The 11,560-nt window shown below is 41.8% G+C and overlaps 1 long non-coding RNA gene across 2 annotated transcripts; it reads left to right on the forward strand.

Moving 5' to 3' along the window:
* Positions 1-1,754: 1,754 nt before the first annotated feature.
* On the forward strand, positions 1,755-9,841 carry LOC143441782 (uncharacterized). 2 transcript variants are annotated; one of them, XR_013109459.1, is made up of 3 exons: positions 1,755-1,919; positions 4,001-4,524; positions 6,096-9,841. It is a non-coding gene; the product is annotated as an uncharacterized LOC143441782 (long non-coding RNA). The 2 variants fall into 2 exon arrangements; XR_013109458.1 differs by having other exon boundaries at positions 6,099-9,841.
* The last annotated feature ends 1,719 nt before the right edge of the window (positions 9,842-11,560 follow it).

Raw genomic sequence — 11,560 nt, forward strand, 5'->3', positions numbered from 1 at the left:
GATCCTGTCTCAAATTTTAAAGTAAATATAAAACACCAGGCAGGTAGCTCATAGCTACAGCACTGACCCAGCATGAGGAACAGTGTTCCATCTCCAGCTGCCCTCTCTTCTGGCTCAGCACATAAGCCAGGTTCCCCACAGAGTCTATCTGACTGTAAGCAGTGTGAGCCTCTCTCAGTCTTGCTAATGTCCCTCCTCCTTGGCTTGTTCCATTACAGCCACTCTGGTCCTTTTCTGCTCTGTCATGGGACACTTAGAAACCAGCTTCTCTCACCTCCGTGCTTCAACATCAACCTCCCATCCCACTGAGGAGACCTAGCTCTGTACCACACTCCTCTCTGCTGCTTTGATTAGACAGCTGTTACCACCTAAGAACTCCTTATTGCCACACTTGTCTCTCAGACTGAAATAAATATAAGAATTCATGTCCTCAGCATCTAAATACTGTTTGGCAAGTTCAGCAGAATAACGATTGGTGAAGTGAGTGAATAGAATGTTGTGATCCGACTAAAGTAAGTAGCCGCTGGCCAGGCGCTACTTTCTATGATTCCTGTGTGTTCTAAGGCTGCAGCATGCTACGGTAAATGGTAGCAGCCACACTGGACTGTGGAGGCCCTAACTGGAAGCCAGCTGCTTTCTATAAACCTGTAAGCATTGCTGTTTTCTTGTCCTTCACTTACCAGACAGGGACAGCCCAATCATGTGCTTGGAAGCTTGCCCCCGTCCTTTCCCTGTATCGCAGCGTAACATGCCGTGCCTATTGGTCACACTTCTTGTTCTAATTCATGGTCATGGCTCAGCCCCACTAGAGTATGCCTGGACAGTCTTGTGGATTGCAGGTCACCCTTGGAGTTTTACAAACTGGTCATGTGGGGAAGAGAGCAAAACCTTTCCTAGGTAGCATGGCAAGCTTACCCATTCATGCTTAGTCCTTCACGAGGTCTTAGGGAAAGTGTGGAAAGTTTTTAGACCATGGCATGGGTACATTACCGACTGCTTTTTAAAACACAATACCTTTTGTTCAAATAAACTCTCTTCTGGAATTCCTGCTTATCAGACAAATCAAACATCTCTGGGATATAGCCGTGTGTGTGTGTGTGTGTGTGTGTGTGTGTGTATGTGTGTGTGTATGTGTGTGTGTGTCTATATATGTTTACCTATACATATATAGATAAAGTGTTTTATGTTTGTTACTTCATCTCTCCTTATGTCTTACTGGTAAATACTATTAACTGTATTTTCAAAAGTGTCTAAGAACGGCACATACAAGAGGTAGAACATGGATTGGAACCAAGGTCTGCCTTATTTAAAACCTGTGTTCACTCTACTACACACCACTCAAAACAAAATGTGACACAACCAGACAAAACAGTAAACAAGTGTCCCTAATATCGACCACACCCACAAGCAATGGTGCTATAAGTGGGATCACTGAAATGATGAAAAGCTGGCCTGAGACCTTCTTTATGCTCACTGGAAGGCCAGGCTGTCACAGGTGGTGATGGTGGCTTCTGGAGTCACCTTTAATGTTGTTCATTCTAGACATCAGAGTAGACAGCATGGAGGAATTCTATATGAAAAATTTGTATGGGCTAAACTGAAAACAGATGGATTCCATGTATATTCCATTCATTATAAACTGGTTACTGACTACTTGACTGCACCTTGCTACAAAGTCAACAGGAAATGCAGTCTGTCCCCTGGAAGCCACCCAGCTCAGCTAACCCTGAAGGGACCTACCTTCCTAGGGCCAGGTTATACTTATGATGAAGAATTGATTGCAAAACTTACCTTCAGCCACACCTTTCATTCAAACCAGCTACCCTAGAGCCTCACTCCTGTGACCAAGCCTTCACCGAGCCCTCATTCTCAGGACTCCTATCCCCAGGTTCAAGAATGCCAGGCAGAAGAGTGACCAGGTGACCAATCTTCGAAGGGATGCTCTTCTCTCCCCATTCCTTCCATGAAAACCACATTGATTTCTCTCTATAGTCCTTCCTTTTCCCCCCTCTATCTCCAGACTGTCTCTAGAATCTCCCTGGGTAACTCTAGCACAGCACAACCTTTGTCTTGGTACTCTAACACACTATCCATTTTTATATTTATATATATATAAAATAAGGTTTATTCTTTTGCATGTGGATACCAGTTAAGTCAAGACCATTTAGATCATAGTATATTTTCTCCACTGAATTCTCCAGACCTGCTTGTCAAAGGTGAATTAACAGTTAATGTGAGAATTTATTTCTATACTCTGAATTCAATGTTTATGCTTGCACCAAATTGTCTTAATTATTGTAACTTTCTACTTCTGTTTAAAATCAAGACTCTACTTATGTTCTTTTTGGAGATTTTTTTTTTTTTAGCTCTTCTAGTCAAAGCTAGAAAATTCTCATGACTTTTCATGTCAATTTTAAGATCTGGTGTCAGTTTCCATAAAGAAAGCAACTGAGGGTTTCACAACGGTCTCCCTTATCTTTCAGATTGCTTCACTGTATGTTGATATTTTATCCATTTAAATTCTTATGATCCATGAATAGGACATGCCTTTCCATTTATGTATATTTCTTTTGCATAGGTGATTTATAAGTATTTATTATTTTATGCAATTATGAGTAGAATTGTCTTAGTTTGTTTTCTGATTGCATTTTTTAATATTCAGAAATAAAAACAACAGTTTATATGCTTGATTTATACTTATAAAATTACTGAGTTTATTTATTATCATCAGATTTTGTGTACTCCCTGGAATTTCTTCTATCATAGATTTTGTGATACACATAGTTGTAATCTTTCTTACCAGGTTTAGTGACTTAGCTCTTTCTTCTTTGCTTAACTAGTTGATAAAGAGTTCTAAACAATATAACTGTCAGTAAAAAAGCCCTTTCCCAGCAACATCCCAGGACACACAAAAGGGAAATAATGCTAAGAGTAGTCTCCTCCTTGTATTGCTCTTGAGGGTGAAGCATCCAGTCCTTCACCATGAAGTGTGGCAGTTACATCTGGGTTTTGTGAATACTTTGTCAGGTAGAGTAAGTTATGTTACTTGTCCTTTTTTTTTTTTTTTGAGTGTTTTTATTAAGAAAGAGTTCTAGATTTTTCTTTTTCACTGCTTTGACATATCTATTGAGATGATCATGTGGTCTTGTTTTTTATTCTGTTAACATGATGTATCACTAAATATGTAAACATGATGTATCAGTGTCTTTGTTGGTTGAAGCAACCTTGAATTCCCGGAACGTGCCTGATTAACCCATAGTGAATCATCCAGTTTTGTGTACAACTAAGAGTTTGCTAGCAATTTTTAAAAGGTGTTTTGCATCTATATCTATATTTATGAAGATGTTCATTTATGATTTTCTTTGTCTAGTTTTGGTATCAGATGATGGCAACCTCTTAAAGTGAGAGGAAAAGGGTTCCTTTCTTTTACATTTTGGGAGGTTTCTACAATGGACTGAAGTTAATTTTTCAGTATTTGTAAAGTTCTCTCATAAAGTGACCTGGTCCTGCAGTTGTAGAAAAGTTCTGATGACTGATGCCTGTCTGTTGCCCATCTGTTCAGAATGACTATTTTTAAATCAGTTTTGTAGCTTTGGCCTTCTTAGAAATGTGTTCATATTGTCTTAGCTATCTTCTTTCTTAGAATAACTTGATCACAGCATCCTCATAAAATTCACCATTACCTATTTGTTTGCCTATTTTCATAAGGCCATGTGTCATTGTAGAACTCTGGCTATTCTGGAACTTGCTATGTAGCAGACTGGCCTCAAACACAAAATCCTTGTATCTGTACTTCTGACTGGTTGCAAGCCTTGTTTTCCTTTTATTTATAAAAGTTGGCCGTACTGTTACCACTTTCATTCATGGTTTTATTACTCTGATTTCTATTTTGTTTGTTTATATGTTCATTTGTTTCTGTCAAGCTTTGATGATCTTTCTGAAGGATCAACTTTGTATTTTGTTTTCTTGTTTTTATTCCTCTGAACATTGAAATGGCAAGACACCAAAGCGATTGGGAAAAAGAGGAAAAATGAACAAATGGAAAAAGACTGAACTAAAAAGCTCCTGTTCAACAAGGAAAACAGTCCTCAGAGTGAAAAGACAATCTATAGTATGGGGGGCAATACTTTAAACTACACATTTGACCAGCGGCTAAAATACTGAATGTGTAAGCAACCCAAAGAAACTCAATATCCATAAACAAGACATGAACATTAGCTCTAAATAGACTTTCTCAAAAGAAGTCATTTGAATGGCCAACAGCCATACACAAAAATGTTTCTTGAAATTCAGAAAGACCGGAGTACAACTCCCAGAACCCACATAAAAAGCAGTGCAGTGGTGTGTGCCTGTACGCCTCAGGGGACATGGTGACAGAAGAACCCTTGAAGCTTACTAACCAGACACTCTGGCCAAGTCAGCAAGTTCTAGGCTCTGTGAGAGACTCTGTCTCAAACTTAAGATCGTGAAAGACTCTCATGTCAGCTTCTGGTTGCAAATATATAAGCATGCAAACGTGAACAGGTAAGCACACACACACACATAAATGCATATTCATACAAAATTAGAATTGTTATATGGGTCAGCAATCTTACAACTGGGTGTGCATCTAAAGGAAACTAATTGGCACCCATATATTTATTACAGCAGTATTCATGGTCACCAAGAAATAGAAACAGTCTTAGTGTCCATTAGCTGATGATGGAAGGTGGTGAATATATGCCATGGAATCATGTTCAGCCATAAAAATTGAAGTCCTGTTATTGGTTTACAGCGTGCATGGAACTGGAAATTATTCAGCGAAGTAAGCCAGACAAAGAAAGAGTACGACATGATGTCACCAGTAATGTGGACTCTAAAACAGTGACCTTACAGAAATTAAGAATAGAGTGCTGGCTACTGAGGGGAAAAGTGAGGACAAAAAAGGTGGCCCAATGAGTACTAAGTTACAGATTGCGTGCCTGGGGAGGAACAGGCCAGGGACAACCGGCTGAAAAATGAAGCAAATGGCATGGCCAATAATCACCTATACATAAGCATAAGGCCTTTAGGGCTTGGGAGCAAGAGAGCCATTTGGTTTTACGTTAGAACAAGGTTGCTATGAGTAGTTATTGTACAATATAATATAGGACAGAATGAGAAGAAGTTGAGACACTAATATGGTGGCCACACCTTCCAGTGGCACCCAGGGAGTTATGTCCTGGCCTGGTCCTTTCTCCTATATGTGGATGGAACTAATGAACAGAAACCAGTAGAGATATGTGGATATCACGTTCAAGCCTGGGTCATACATGCTACCTAAGACTTGTGTTAGCAGAGTCAATCTAGAGATTCATTGGTTATGTTAACAGACGGTCATCCTGATGTGACCTGTCCAAGGAGAGGCCACTTGCCAGGAACTTTGAGAGGCACCTCAGACCCAAAGGAAGCTCTTAGCCAGGAGCCAATAAGATGCCATGCCTGCGTTGTTTAACCACAGAGAGCTGGCTTTCACAGTCTGTGTGTTTGGAAGTGTGCTCTTTCGTGATGGAACTATGGGTGGAAAATGCAGCATTCGAATGCCTTCACTAGAGATTGGGATCTGAAAGGAATGTGTGGTTTAAGCCACTTCTAGACTCCAACCCAGGGAAACCCACCCAGGTCATTTGTGCAGTTTTAAGCTGTCAATCATATTTGTATTATTTGTTTCTCAGCAACAGAAAACTAATGCAACCAATTAGCAAATTTTTGTCATAATCCAGACAAGCGGTGATTTGGATGAAGCTGGCAGTTATGGAGATGTGAGATGGGGTGTGTGTTTTAACAAAATGGTGACAGCTTCTTTCTTTCTTTCTTTCTTTCTTTCTTTCTTTCTTTCAAGATAAGGTTTCATTATGTAGCCCAGGATAGCCTCAAAGTCACAATCCTCCTGGCTCAGCCTCATGAATGCTTGGATTACAAATATGTAATCATTTAGATTTTTTCAATAGAATTTATTGAATATTTGGAGATGATAAATGCAAGAAATAAGGAGATTAAGATGATGCCAAAAACAGCCTGTGAATTCAGTACTCCTGCTTATAAAATGTAATTGATTTATATTTTGCATGCAAAAGCAGCTTGGTCAATCTCTGCTGGTGAATGTTATCACCTACTTGCTCCAGGAATGTGCATGACCTTCTCCTAAGCCAGGATTTGTTTGAATTGCTTTCTATCCTTGAAGCCTCTCACTGAAGGTAAGCTACTTAATTACATTCCCTTAGTACAGTGCTCCAAAGTTTCTGACAGCTTTTGCCTCAAGAACTGTAGTCTATGGGTGATGCGGACAATAGAACCCTCATAAGAAAGTTATGAGTTGGGGCACAGGCTTATAAGACCAGGGTTGGAGGCAGAGACAGCGGGTCCCTGAAGTTCCCTGGCCACTACCCTAAGCTAATCAATGAGTATCAGTTAGCAGTGAGAGATCCTGTCTCATGAAAGAACTGAAACAGGATCACTCACTGCTCATGCCCCCCACACATAGGTGCACCTATTAAGCATGAACATGGATCCCACCCTCATACACATAAAAGGAACTATAACTTATTCCTGTGGTCTCCTACACAAGTAGATGCCTCATGCTTTTGATCTTCATATAGCAAGGGCCTGGAACAGTCTAAGACAATTAGAAGACATTCCAATGTCCAAAATGAAAAATTATTGTTGTTAGGAAAACATTTCAAATCACCAGAGTTGATACATCATACCTGATTCTGTCTTTCAGATCAACATCCCACTGTATGATCAAAGAAAACATGCAAGTTGTGTGTTCAGATATTCGCCATATAATAGCAATGCAACCCATTCATTGTCACACATGAAGGTGTTGACTTCTTGCTTCTTACTGTGTGTGTGTGTGTGTGTGTGTGTAAGAGAGAGAGAGACAGAGACAGAGACAGAGACAGAGACAGAGACAAACCATTCTATAAGCTGACAAAAATTTATCCAATTTGATTTACAGATTAGGAATTTCTTCTCTTGATTTACTGCTTTCCAGGCCTGTAAAATGTGGAAAACAATTAACTTTGGGAAAGACTTCAGGGATTGGCACTTCCAAATCCAAACTGTGAAAAGGGGATAAGACAGTTGGGTTATTTTAAAAGAGGGGAAAGAAACATTTCACCAGAACAATATGGCATATATGGGCTGCAGTTTGTTCAGACACTGGGGTGATTTTCCAGGCTTTGGTGCAACCCTATAGGACATTCAGAAGTCCTGAGTCTTCTCAGGAATGTCCAAGACAAAAGGCTGAAAATTGGTTCTGAGCTTCAGCTGCCCAGAACACTGCAGTGTTGGTACCAGAAGGAGGAAGTCCTGTTCGATATTCAACCCAATAGGCTAGTGACTAGTTTTTCTAGTTCTAGAACACACACATACATCACACACACACACACACACAAATACACGCGCGTGCGCGCGCACACACACACATATACCATACACAAACATACCCCATTAAACACACACACCCCACATACCCCTGACACACACCACACACACATTCCATACTACACACACATACAAACACACACACCACACAGTATACCACATACACACACCATACACACCACACACAGACACCAACCACAATATACACACATTATACCATCCACACCACACATACATACCACACCACACACACACACACCACATACACACCCTAAACCCTTCCTGCTTTGCCAAGGAACCTGAAAGCACTGTCTGAACCTCTAAACCAGATTACCATTACACATCCCCATTTCCCATTCCTGTCATTAGAGAACATCCAGGCTCTCCCAAATCATAAATTCTTAAATCCTATCACTTGAGAAACATTTGTTACAACATTTATGGTCAGAGGCATGACAGGCTTCCTGTCTTTCTGCTTAAATATCAGCTCAACACAGCTCTTATTCTGGGCTAGTTACTCAGAGTGACAAGCCTAGAGGATACCAGAACTAAGAGACAGCAAGGTTCTCACCATGAAGACCCCAGGACTGAAACAACTGCAAGGTTCTCTGTGGACAAAAAAATAGGAAAGCAGACCAAATCCTGGATGCACAGGTCAGTGAGTCTAGAGAACATCCTCTTTCTAGTTTGCTTTCCATTGCTGTGATAAACACTGTGGCCAAACGCCACTCAGGGGGGAGAGGACTGATTTGGTTTCTACATCCCAATCATAGTTCATCGTGAAGCAAGTCAGAGCAAGGACTCAAAGCAGCAATCTAGAGGCAGGAACTGAAAGAGAGGCCGTGGACGATGCTGCTTATCTCCTTGTTCTCCATGACTTACTTGGCTTGTTCCCCGACCCCCAGCAGCTCACTTCTTCCCTCTGACTGATCTCCTAATGGCTCTGCAATCCCCCAACAAGCTACCAGCTGGTGTTGAATGCAGGAGCCTGTAGGGTCGTTCTCACATCCAAGCCAGGGCACCAGCTAAACCTCCACATACAGAAGCTATCCTATCAGCTGGGCTTGGAGGATAACAATTCTCATTCATTTGCCTTTTAATTGTAAAGCTTGGTTGCTTCCGAACCTTACGGAAAGTCAATGAACAAGTTCAAGTTCTTAATTCTCTCCTGGAAACACACACACACACACTCACAAAGGTAAAAGAAACGTTAAGCTGGGGGGGGGTGGGCCTCAGGACCCCACGGTTTAAATAGCAGCTGGAATTTTCCGCTTTCCTGCTGTAACCAGTTATCACACGCATTTCAAAGCATCTGCATAATTGCTTATGCAGAGCATGTTAAGTAATGTGTTAAACTAAGAAGAAACACTTTCTTGGTTCAAGGCTGAGGTGAAACAGACGGTACCTACTGCAAGTAGGAGGGCAGGCAACTTCCGAATCTCTTAGGGACATTTCAATGTCGTTGCAGTGTGAGTGATTGAAACTGTGTCCCCTTGGTATCACGCCAAGAATCTGGGAGACTTTGGCGGTCAAGCCAGCAAGACCGCCCTAATGCATTTGCTCTTCCTACCTGACACTTTACTTCCTTCCCCAAGAGGCCTGTGCCCACTCCCACGGTACAGCCCTGCCAAAGCACGGAGCCTGGGTGTGTGGGCTTGGAGGGGGTGGGCGGGTCTCCACTGCTCAAGCCTGACCGTGGCCACACAGGCTCTGTCTGCTCAGGAACAGGACTGAAAGGAAGAGGTCGTTCCATTTATCCAGAGACAAGGAGAGCACAGCTGCCTCGAATTACATCTGTCTACACACGTATGTCAAAAGCTGCTTAGAAATTAAATGAGGTTAACTTCTCTTTATGAGTTCTCTTTCATCTCAGGAATTCAAAGCGTTTTGCCACAAAACCTTCATCTTTGCCATAAAAAAAAAACTGTAAATTCGAAGTTCTGGATGGTCCTTTAAACTTTCAAGAAGGGAGGGGGGTGCTAAAATATAAGTAATCCTTTTATCATTATAAGATCCAAGTAGCCAACAAAAGACCACACAGCCTGAAGAACCTCCACTTTACATGAAAGGCCTCCACCTCCACTTCTAAGTCATTCGTCTAATTAAAATCACAATTAAGACAAGGGGGCGAGAGTGGTGACTAAGACTCTAAAGCAGATGCAAAGCACTCTGACTCACACAGGATATGTTGGATTTTCTCTACATTTGGCAAAAGAAATTCGAGTCCTACCCACCCTTCTCTGACCCAGTAAACTCCCTCCCAGGGGGTGGCACGGCTCTGTAGAGCCAGTATGAGGAGCCCAGTGGTGCTGTCTACATAAGAATTTTATAGTAAGGAAAACCTTGGAATCTCCCCAGCTCAGGCTTCTGAGTCATTCGTGGGTGTTTGTTTTTTGGGGCTCTGGCTTTGAGTCACCACCCTTCCTGCCGTTGCTCCTCTCAATCGGGGGGGGGGGGGGGGGCAATGAGTAAAAAGAAACAAATATCTGTGGCGTTTAGAAGTGGGTCTTGGGCGTTGGTGGCTTGACTTCATATGCCCGCCTTTACTTGGAGATTCACTCTTTGGTAAGCGTGTAAGATTTGAAAACTACAGCGGGAAAGAGTTAGAAGAGAGTTGAGAACGGCTGAGTCTTTTAAGGATGTGACCGCGGCAAGCAGAAAGAATGGCCAAAGTAAAAATAGGCAGCTGTGGCTGGGGGCTGGCGGGGCAGCCTGAGTCCACAGTCAGTCCCAAGCCCAGCCGAGCCAGAAGCCTTCAGGGAGACCTGCAAAAGCTTTGAATTTCAGCTCAGTGGAATGTGGAATGTGGAGACTGAAACTTGAAACTGGGCCTTTTGTATGCTGCAGAAGACTGTCTGCCATTCCTAGCAAGTATACAGATGCCTGTACAGATGTTTGGCAGAAATGTCAAGACCATGAAAACCAACTCTGTGGAGGCTCAGCCTGACCACTAAGGAAGCGGACAGTGTTACCGGCTCCCTCTCTCATTTATAGGAGAAAGCAACTCATCACCTCATTACCAAGAGGAAAACAAAGAAAAACTTGGGGCTGTTTTCCTGGAACATTGACATTTAAAAGTAAACAGAACCTATGTCTTGGTTTCTTGAGTTTGTTTTTTATTTGTTTGTTTATATTCTCTGTGTATGGGTGTAGACAAATGGATGTCTGGAACAGAATGTGGAGTCACTGCTTCCTGTGGCCAGAAGAGGGTGCTACATGCCCCCGGAACTGGAGTTAACAGAAAATTGAGAACTACCACAAGGGTGCTAGGAATCAAATCTGGGTCCTCTGCAAGAACAACTGTTCTTAACTGCTGAGCTATCTCTCTAGTCACACTGTCTTATTTTTAAAGATAAGTAACTTAGGTTATTACAAAAGAACCCCTCAACTATATACTTTATAGACACATATATGTAAGAGACGCTCAGGGCCTATTTTAAATCAACACACCTAATTGTAACTTTGTGGCTAACAAGCCTGACTCTGGCTAACTGTATCTGTCTGCTCTGTCTAGAATAATTCAGCTTGTATCTCATTTAATGTTGAGTATACCTTCTCAGAAAGGGGACCAATGAGATAGTCTCAGATGTTATCACAGTGGCTCATACTGCTTCTAAGTTGGATGTTTGGTATATCCAAGAATCAAGCCCCAGAAGCATGTCTCCCATGCTAACTTGGTCCTTTAGCAATGAGCTAGCTACCAGGTTGCACCAGACTCACGTTGTGCCTCTGGCACAGCTGCCGCAGAGCTTTTCAAGATAGAGATTGGTGGCGAGTCCTGTGGTCTCTTGCAAGCACAGTGTTTGAAAGTGTGGTAGTCCTTTCCATGCAAAAGAGGCCAGTTTCAGAAAAAAAAAAAAGAAAAGAAAGAAATGAGTTCACACCTCACAGATGAGATGACAGAATGCTTCGAAGTGGAGTTTGTGTTTCCAGGTGTCCTTCAGAATACTTTGATCACTACTTACTAAAGCATGGTGGTTGGTGGTGGTGGTGTTTTAATTGTTTCCACCTGGGTATAGTAGCACATTCCTGTAATCATAGTACTTTGAAAGAACTCACCTTCTGCTACATAGTCTAGCCTGTTCTACATAAAATTCTGTCATGATAAAATAAAATAACCACTCCTAACTTTTTTGTTTTGTTTTCAGCCTAA

Source organism: Arvicanthis niloticus, chromosome 3, assembly GCF_011762505.2.
Source record: "Arvicanthis niloticus isolate mArvNil1 chromosome 3, mArvNil1.pat.X, whole genome shotgun sequence".
Taxonomy (NCBI): domain Eukaryota; kingdom Metazoa; phylum Chordata; class Mammalia; order Rodentia; family Muridae; genus Arvicanthis; species Arvicanthis niloticus.